The sequence below is a fragment of the Diceros bicornis genome, chromosome 5, assembly GCF_020826845.1.
Source record: "Diceros bicornis minor isolate mBicDic1 chromosome 5, mDicBic1.mat.cur, whole genome shotgun sequence".
NCBI lineage: Eukaryota > Metazoa > Chordata > Mammalia > Perissodactyla > Rhinocerotidae > Diceros > Diceros bicornis.
In genome coordinates, this window is record NC_080744.1 from 23,410,888 (window position 1) to 23,421,492 (window position 10,605).

The window sequence follows — 10,605 nt, forward strand, 5'->3', positions numbered from 1 at the left end:
AGAACACAACAAATTCAGGAGAGCTAGACAAACACAGACAACTGTGACCAACATCGAAAAGAGAAGCAACTTCATTGAAAAGAATAACAAATAAATCACATGCCTATGAAAAGCAAAATCCAGTACACTGAGAAATAAGATGAAAAGCAAACAAAAGTTTTTCACACACTATTGTCCATCTGCCAAGTCCCTGGGGCTCAGAGCACCAGCAGAAGCACAGTGAGAGAAGAGCTGAATGCACGTGTGGTGGTGAGCAAGAGAACGATAGAGGGTGCACGATCCAGGGGACAATTTCAGGTCACAGCAGTACAGCAGTAAAAAAAAAAGACATGCTTTCGTTTTGGTTTTGGTTTTGGTTTTTTTGAGGAAGATTGGCCCTGCACTAACATCTGTTGCCAATCTTCCTCTTTTTCATTTTTCTCACCAAAGCCCCAGTACATGGTTGTGTATCATAGTTGTAGGGTTGTAACTATTCTATGTGGGACGCCGCCTCAGCATGGCTTGTTGAGCAGTGAGTAGGTCCCCGTGCAGGATGTGAACTGGTAAACCAGCGGCTGCTGGAACCGAGCATGGGAACGTTAACCACTATGCCAGCGGGCAGGCCCAAAAAAAGGACCCTCTTAGGAGAAGCCGTCACACTAAAGAAATAGAGACTCCAGAGAGTCAGCCATGAGGAGCTCCATGGAGCCCCAGGGTGTAAGCCAGAGCTAGCGAGAGAGTGGCTAAGGACATCCGCCGCCAGAGGCCCTGGTATGTGGCCTCGAGGGACGGTGCCTGGTGGGTCAGTTCCCCTCACACCTGATGGGAGCACTTGACATAGGATGATGCACATTAGGAAGAAAAACTATTACCGTATAATGCCTGTAGTATCAGGAAGACTGGGCTGCTCTTGATGGGACCTGTTTCCCTAAAATGGTGTCCAAGTTGGTTTACATCTGATTCTCTCTCTTGATCCAGTAATTTTTATTTCTAGGACTGATTCCTACAGGAGGTCTAAAGTGTGCGTGTGTGTGTGTGTGTGTATGTGTGTGTGTTATTCATAAAGAAGTTCATCACACCATTATTTAATAATAGACCCCACACTGGAATCAGTATTAATGTCCAAAATAGGAAAAGGGTAAAATATGGCACATACACATTATGGATTCTGCAACTCTTAACATCTACATTGTCCATGGCTCTAGAAGACTAAGCTAAAAACATTAATGGGCAAGTTATTTTAAAAGACTAATAAACATCTGGAAAAAGGTAAAACTCACTAATTAATCAATCAAAATTAAAATATTAATAATTTTCTACTTATCTGATTGGGAAGGATTTACAAAAGTGATAATACTGAGATTCAGTATGGACATTGAGAAAATGGCATTTTCACATCTGGTACACAGAGGTCCTAAAAAAAGGAGGAAAGGAGTCTTTGCCCTAGCCTTCAACCACACGGAGAAAAGCGAACAAGGTTATTCCTTATAGATTTGTTACACAAGTCAAATCATAGAAACAATGCCAATGTTCAGCACTAATTTGAGGATGAGCTTTTAAAAAGTTACACATGATTGAACACTATGGAAACTTAAAGTTATGAGATAGAATTACATTTTGTGAATGGGAGAATGTTCACCAGGTATCTTTAGGTCAAAAGCAGGTTACAGAGCAGTATATACTACAATCAAATTTTTGCTCATATACGTAGTTTTCTTTTAGGCTTTTTTTTTCTTCCTATGTATCCATTTTCCTATTTTTTCCTACAACTTTCATATATTATTTATATAACTTAAATACCTATTTATTAAATATGAATGAGACTCTAAAACGAGAATCAATAATAGATTTTTAATAAAATAAGGAAATGTTTATGTTGAATAATTTAAACTATAGGATTCAAAACTAAATATATTGTGATCACGTCTATACAAAAATATACACAGAAAAATCATAGGTGGAAATCCATTGGTTATCAGTGGTCTGTTTGCTGGTAGAGTAAGGCTGACATTTTTCTTCTTTCTAGTTTTTAATTTTTTCAATATTTTAAATTTTATAATTATTAAAATAATTTTATTTTAAAATATATTTCGTGTCAGAAAAAGGTAGGTTTAAGTAAATTGGTCCATGTCTTCATGAAGATAACCCTAACTGTTCTAACTGATAAACTTCAGTGTTTCAGTGACTGACACAATAAAAGTATATTTCTTGCTCACACACGGTCCAAAATGAGTTTCCTGGTGAGCAGTGCCCCTTCTTACTCTCAAGCGTCCCAGTGTGGACAATAATTACAGGGTCAGCCCATGATTAAGGGACCAGGCTCAGTCTCCTAAAGATGGATCCGTGTTTCCCCTGTTCCTCTGCCTCAAATGTTTGAAGGGAGGAGCCTCTCTTACTATATCACCTCTGTTACTCTCTATAAATTCATGTAATTGTGACTTGTGCCTGACCTACATCTCAGCTGGCAGGGAATTTAACTTTATTAGCCATTCTTGGGACTAACTTCACACTAGGGTCATGTCATAGTTCCAGGGTCTGAAACACGTCCCAGGTCCGGTGGCTTGGGACCCCTCTCTCTGGTCACGTGTCATGAGTACAGTTGATTCACTGCTGACACATCGCTCTCTCTGTGCAGTCTCCTCCTAGTCCACGGCTCTCTGCAGGTTCATGCCCATTAGGTGACTTCCTCTGGAAGGCACAGTGGGAGGGTGTGTCCAATAGAGGGCTTCATCGGAGCATCAGCAGCTATTCCACAGGCAGAAAATGCAGACTGGAAATAAGACATTGTGATGGAGACAGCAGACTAGTAAAAGGGAGAGGGAGGGAGGGAGACGTCTCCAATGTTATTATCCCACAGTCATACGTCATGAGTAGGACTCCTTCTCCAGGCATGAAAGGAAGGGACAAAAGGAGAAATAGAACATGCCCTTTGAAAAATCCCTCCTAGAAACCCTGGTTAATGACTTTCACGGGCTAGAATTCTGTCAGATGTAAACACCTATGTGCAAAGGAGTCTGCGAGGGTGAGTATGTTTAACTGGGTACACTACCACTCTGAGCAAAATAGGGGTTCTTCAGCGAGGAAGAAGGGGAGATGGATATGGGGCAGAAAACTGGCAATGTCAGACACAAAAAATATCCTCTGTTTTAACAGTGAGGACATGAAGTCCCACAGCCTTCTCCACAATCGTGAGCCAGGAAATCTTTGGGGCTGCTTAGGGGGATGGTGATAAAACTCATCTCCTAAGGCAGACGAGTGTGGACTCGAGTGAAATTGCGGACCTCAGACTTGCAACCTGTATGTAATGGGTCACAGCTAGAGCTTGGAGCTGTAAGAGATGTTTTGATGTGGTTGTTTTGTCACCAGGGAGAAGACTCATGCAACTAGACCTGAGGTTGTGACAAGAAGAAATCCACCCACCCCACCCCACCAAGTCCTTGGGTGGTGACAGCTGTCATTTTACTTCTTCACCACAGTGTCCTAAACATCTATAGTCTCATGGTGTCTCCTAGCCAATGATGAGGACCATACTCTGGGACCAGCAGGAGGGTTTTCTTATTGGGTTAGGGGTATGGGGCAGAGATCTCCTTAGACTGCTTGCCCGGGCAGAGTTGGTTGTCTGCACTTGGACTGCAGCCGGAGCATCCTCCCTCAGAATCTCAGGAAGTAGGTCCAAGCAGTGGCAAGTTTCCATGACCCTCAGACCCACCACCTCAGCATCTTCTCCTTCATTCCTTGACCTGATGTTTCTCCTTCCTGGCCCAGCCACTCATGGAGGCCAGTAAGCTATAAAACCTTCTTTCTGAGACTTTTCTCTCCCAATGTAAGGCAGAACGCTGCTCAAGGATACTCCTGACACAAGAAAATCACTCAAGGCTACTCCCCCTCACCACCACCCCCAGGAAGTGCAGGAGATCCATCCTTGTCCTGAGATCAGGGCAAGTCTAGGGGACCAGAAGACAGTCACCATGCTAGTAGAGCAGAGAAGGTTCAGGGTTGTCATTCACAAGCATACATGGGATATACTAAGTTTTCCCCAAAGAAACTTTGACTTGGATAAAGATCTTCCAGGTAGTGGTTAAGTGTCCACACTCTACAGCCAGACAGCTGAAATGAGAATCCTGGTTCCACTACCACCTAAAAACAACGTTGGAAAAGTTCCTTAACCTGGCTGTGCCTCAGTGTTCTCAACTTTAAATCAGTGATAATAATACTACAACCACATGGGATGTTATAGGATTGAACAAATTCATATAAAGCACTCGAAACAGTACCTCATGCAGAAAAGGAGCTCGATAAACATCATCTGCTCATCATTATCCCATTCCTACTGCATGGGGCCCTCAATAGCTCACAGCTCCCACCTCACTGGGGTGCTGACCCCCCAAGGTTTCTCTCAGAAGAGAATGCAGGACCACACCTTAAAGCAGGAGGGAGAGCTTGTTTGCTTCAGAAGGTAATCCAGCCAATCAATCAACCCTTGTCTCTTCTTCACGCACTCACGCAGGCTACACGTACAATCTCACATACCAAATCTCAATGGAGGTGTGAGAGAAAACGGAGAAAAGGAAAAGAAAAAGAGAAGATTCACCTGAAACAGAGAAAAACAGGACAAAAATAGTAAAGAAAGGATATCATTTTCATTTCTTCGGGATCACACTCCAAGTGAGGTGATTGTTGTCTTCTTTTTCTCCTCCCTTTTCTCCATCTTGTTCTACCCTAAAAAGTTGTCCGTTTTTTCTCAGGTGGATATCTGTGATTAATACTGTATTTATTTTCTATTGCTGTGTAACAAATTACCACAAATTTAGCAACTTAAAATAGAACCCATTTATTATCTCATAGTTCTGTGCATCAGAAGTCTGGGCCGGTTCAACTGGGTTCTCTGCCCAGGGTCTCTGAAGGCCAAAATCCAGGTGTCAGCCAGGCTGGGCTCTCATCTGGAGGCCCTGGAGGAGAATCAGCTGCCAAGCTGATTCAAGATGTTGATAGGACTCAGTTCCTGGTGGCTGTAGGACTGAAGGCCCCATCTCCTCAGTGGCTTTTTTTTTTTTTTTATTGATGTTTTAATGGTTTCTAACATTGTGAAATTTTGAGTTGTACATTTTTGTTTGTCCATCACCATATATATGACTCCCTTCACCCCTTGTGCCCACCCCCCACCCCCATTGCCCCTGGTAACCACAGTCCAGTTTTCTCTGTCCATGTGTTGGTTTATATTCCACATATGAGTGAGATCATACAGTGTTTGTCTTTCTCTTTCTGGCTTATTTCACTTAACATAATACGCTCCAGGCCCATCCGTGTTGTTGCAAATGGGACGATTTTGTCTTTTTTTATGGCTGAGTAGTATTCCATTGTATATATATACCACATTTTCTTAATCCAATTGTCAGTCGAGGGACACTTAGGTTGCTTCCACTTCTTGGCTATGGTGAATAATGCTGCAATGAACATAGGGGTGCATAAGCCTCTTTGGATTGTTGATTTCAGGTTCGTTGGATAGATTCCCAGTAGTGGGATGGCTGGATCATAGGGCATCTCTATTTTTAATTCTTTGAGGAATCTCCATACCGTTTTCCATAGAGGCTGCACCAATTTGCATTCCCACCAGCTGTGTATGAGGGTTCCTGTTTCTCCACATCCTCTCCAACATTTGTTGTTTTTTGTCTTGGTGATTATAGCCATTCTAACGGGCGTGAGGTGGTATCTTAGTGTTGTTTTGATTTGCATTTCCCTGATGATTAGCGATGTTGAGCATCTTTTCATGTGCCTATTGGCCATCTGTATATCTTCCTTGGAGAAGTGTCTCTTCATTTCCTCTGCCCATTTTTTGATCGGGTTGTTTGTTTTTTTGTTGTTCAGTTGTGTGAGTTCTTTATATATTATGGAGATCAACCCCTTGTCAGATGTATGTTTTGCAAATATTCTCTCCCAGCTGGTTGGTTGTCTGTTCATCTTGATTCTGGTTTCATTTGTCTTATAAATGCTCTTTAATCTGATAAAGTCCCACTTGTTTATTTTTTCTTTAGTTTCCCTAGTCTGGGTAGGCATGTCATCCGAAAGTCAGTGGCTTTTATCAGGGGGCAGCTCTCAGGTTCCAGAGGCTGCCCTCACTCCTGACACATGGCCCCATCAATCTTTAATGCAAAAATGGCAAATCAAGTCCTGTTCATGCTTGGGATTTCTGTGACTTCATCTTCCGTACCCATCCGGAGAAAAATCTCTATTTTTGAAAGGCTCATGTGATTATGTTGGCCCTACCCGGATCACCTCCCATTTGCCATATAAGCTACAATAATCATGGAAGTGATATCTTACTATATCCACAGACTCTAACCACAATCAGAAGGGAGGATTTACACAAGGGTGAGGGCCACTGAGGCTTATTTTGGGATTCTGCCTACGACAAATGCCATGAACTTCAAGAGTGACAATGACAAAGCTTTTAAATGAACTGAGGGAGAAAAATGGGGAAGGACAGTGCAGGGTCACCTGAAGAGTTGAGTTTGGGATATCTCCCCCTCCTAGGACATTACTCATTCTCTGTATCAGGTTCAAAATCACCTCAAGGGGTCAAAGGCTCAGGAAACATAAACATCAACCCAATTAGCGGGCACATAGGCCTTGATAGAAGCAAGAGCAAGTTCCTGAGGAGACAGAACTGTGAGCATGCCCAGGGGGACACAAGACAATGCTCACCCGGTTCTGACCTGGGAGGTCATGACACAGGAGCCCCAGGCCTTAGAGATGATGAGATATCAGGAGAAGGTCAGGGCATTCAATACACATTCAATGGAATAAGAAAAGAGGTATTTTCTTCTCCTTGGGCTTCTAAGAAAATTTAAGACTGGCTCAGCCTCCAATGGGAAGGAAAATTCCAAGCACGTGGGAGGCAAAGAGGAGGAATTTAATAACAAGAGAAGAGACTGGGCCTAGTGATCTGAGAATGTCAACTGAGCAGTCAAGCTTAGTCCTCATCCTCCAGTTGGAGGGCCCAAGGGAAGGGTCAGTTCTCAGGCACACCAGGACTTGAGGATCTGAGCCGGTCACATTGCAGACATCAGCTGATTTATCTATTTGTTATAAGAATGTTTACAACAGATTTCAGCTAAGTGCCTTGTTCTAACTCAGACAGAACCTTGTGATAATTTTCAGACAGAAGGAAGTAAACGATCTTGAGGAAGGCAGGAGATCAGCTGTCAAGATCAGCCAGAGGAGCGAGGCTTTCCAGGAAGGCTGCCCAGGGCAGGAGCTGCTCCACACAACAGATGTTTGCCCTCAGAGGTGGAAGGAGAGCGAGGGCTCAGGGGCCCAGCCTCTCCCTGCTTGTGTACCTTCTGCAGTCTCCCTGCCCTCGCTGTATTTTTCTACGCCTCTTGTCTTTATTGTCAGAAGCAAATAAAGGAAGAAAATCAAGAGCTGTGGTTCCCAGCCAGTGTAGTGGCGCAGGGGTAGAAACCACAGGGAAGGCTGGACTCGGTCTGAGCTCAACTGTGAGCAGTCAGCGTTGTGGGAACAGTGAGGGGAGCAGAAGTGAGCTGGTCGTTCTTCGTTTTGTCTGTTTTCAAACCTTTAAAAAATGGTTTATCCTATACCAGCCCTCAGCAACCATTTTATTATTCAACATTTAAAAAATTAATTGTATTTTTTTAAAAGTAAATACATCGACTTAGTGCAAAATTTAGGTTCCAATAGCATAAAGAAGTAAAAATACTCCTCTCACCTCTGACTCCCAGTCATCCTGTTTCCCACCCCTGAAGAAACAAATCAATGACCTATTTTTGAGATTTCTCCATGTCGATACATGGGAGTAGAGTTCATTCATTTTAATGGATGCATAACTTTCCAATGTATGCAAATAACACAATTTATTTAGCTATTCTCAGGAAACTTAGATGGTTTCTAATTTTTGCTAATATATAAAGGTTGCAATGAGCATTCTTTGACGTGAATCTCTCTAGGGATGGTAGGGCGTATCCTTACAGTGGAATGGCAGCGTTAGAGAGTGTGTGTACCTTCACTTGTCTTAGAAATTGCTCAGTTGCTTCACAAAGTTATTGTTCCAGTTAATGCTCCCAACAATACTGAGTATTGTAAGGCTTCATCATTTTTGTCAGTCTACTAGGTATGGAATGGCAAATCATAGTGGATATTATTACCACTTCCCTTCATCTTCTCAAATATTTATTAGCCATTTGAGTTTGGTCTTCTGTGAATTGTTGTCGTATTCTTTTCACATTTACATTTGATTGTTTATTTTCCTTAAGGATTTTAAAGACTTCTTTATAGATTCTAGGTGCCAACTTTTCAACAGATCGCTGTAAATATTGTCTCCCAACCCAAAGCTGTTTTTTGCGCTATGATGTTACCTTTGGTTAAACAGAAGATTTAACTGTTCAAAGACTTCTATTTTTTCATTTCTGTTTATTGCCTTTGAATTCCACCTACTTCCTGGAAAATAGAAGAAATTAATTTTTGGCCAAATTTCTCATTGTTTCTCATAATGCTCAGGAATTCCAGAACCTCTGGGTGTGTGGTTACGAAACTCGCAGACAGTTAGCCATTGATGATTAAGCAGCTAGCAACTATGGGGGATCAGAATTGGCCACCTCAAAATATGTCTCTGCCTGAAAGACACTTTGGCCCCCACTCCCACTAACTAACCAAAGGAGTTTGGGATGGGAGACCTGTCCCCAGAACAGGCCATTACAATAGACATCTCCGAGTATCTAGGAGGGTCCTTGGTAAGCCCATTCTTAGTTCTGGTTACCCTTTATAACCGACATTTACATTTGTAACGGAAATCTCCATTTGTAAAGATATATTCTTTCCTGTACTAGGAAGAAGGGGGGGATGGCCTTACCTAGAAACTTATCAGAAGGGAAGGCAAGGACTTAAATCTGCATGATAAACTTACCCATTGTTAACCCTGCTGTTTAGGCAATATGCTATCTGACTCCCACTAGGTTCCTATAGATAAGATCTCCCTGGAAACTGGGTCACAATGGTAATGGGTGTTTGAGCTATTTTTTTCAGGAATTGAACCCCTTGACCACTTCAGGCCAGATTGAGACCACCAACCCATCAAGTGGGCCCACGCTGACATGTGTTGGATAAGCGACCTTTTGATGGCAAGGGGTTGGATCTCCACACTCAGGGCATGCTAATGCCACCATTCTGTGAATATGCATCCTACGAAGAGGCACCAAGCCTCACTATGCATGTGCAGATCATCAATTACCTCATCTCTCCTCACCTCCAATCATTTCAGACCACCTTGCCCCCACCCCATAAATATCCTTGAGACCCTATTTTCAGGGAACCGGATTTGAGATTCAGTCTCCCATTTCCACACTGGCTGCCTTGTGATTAATAAACCCTCTCTCTCTGCAGTCTCATCATTTCCGTCATTGGCTTTCTGGACAGCAGGCAAAAAGGGACTTGGTGTGGTAACAGTTACCTCAAGATAATTACTTGAACATGTCAGAGAACACTTTCCATCTTCAACTGTACGTTTGCATGACTGGTACATATGACCTTCTCAGGAAGGTCTTTCCTACTCTAGAAAAGAGCATGTTACCCTGTCAGCTTCTCTTGTAATTGTTTTTCCTTCAGAGCACTTGCCACCATTCATAATCATATACACGTGTTTGTACTTGGCTAATGTACGTCTCACTCCTCAAGACTAGAAACTAAATTATTAGGGCCACCATTTAACTCCCAGTGTTTCATAGAGGCCACACACAGAGAAAGTACCTAACACATCTTTTTGAATGAAAGAACTGCCTAGGCTTGGGCATTCTATCTCCATCTGTATTGTATAAAAACTTCCCTTAGGGACTGTTTCTCCAGTGGTGGTATGAGTTAGCTTCCCCGTATCAGGTCAAAAAATGGAAAGGCTCACAATTTGCAGGAATTCACATCTCTGTCTTTGGTCCAAGGCCCACAGTAGCCTTCTCTTTATGAGGTTTCCACAGTGGCTACAGTGACTTTGAAAAGTCAATGGCTCTTTCAACACAGTGAACCCTAGAAGAGTGATTTGTGGTAACACAGTCAAGTTTGTGGATTATTGGCTAATCAAAATGAGCTCTCACCCCCAAGCAGTTTGCATTTTTCTATGACAATTTCAAGGGATTATTTTATTTTTATTAAATTTAGGTAATGAAAGGAGTGTCAAGGTTATATCATGAGTAATTAGGCCACATTGGAAGGTCTACCTTCCATCTGGATGCCATGGCACAGGGTTATCACATGTGGACTCCATTCACGATGCTCCCATTGTCTGCCTGTCACAGGTTTTCCTGAGTCTATAACATAACCTCCTCCTCTCAGTCAGGCTATAGTTTGGATTGGAAGCAAGAAGTCAGATGAGAACACTGATATGGAGCATCAGGTATGGGGTGGACATCATTTTACATAATGAAGGAAAAACGAGGATGGAAATCTCATAGGAAGGAGGGAATTCAGTGGAATTCTTAAAGCCAAATATTCAATCTGCCTGTAAAAAGTCAACACTGAGGTTACACAGTTGGTCTTCACTTCTAGAAAGCCATGTTAATTAGAAATGAAACTTCGTGGTGGAAGGTGGTGATATACAAGAAGGGGGCTGCACATCACATCATC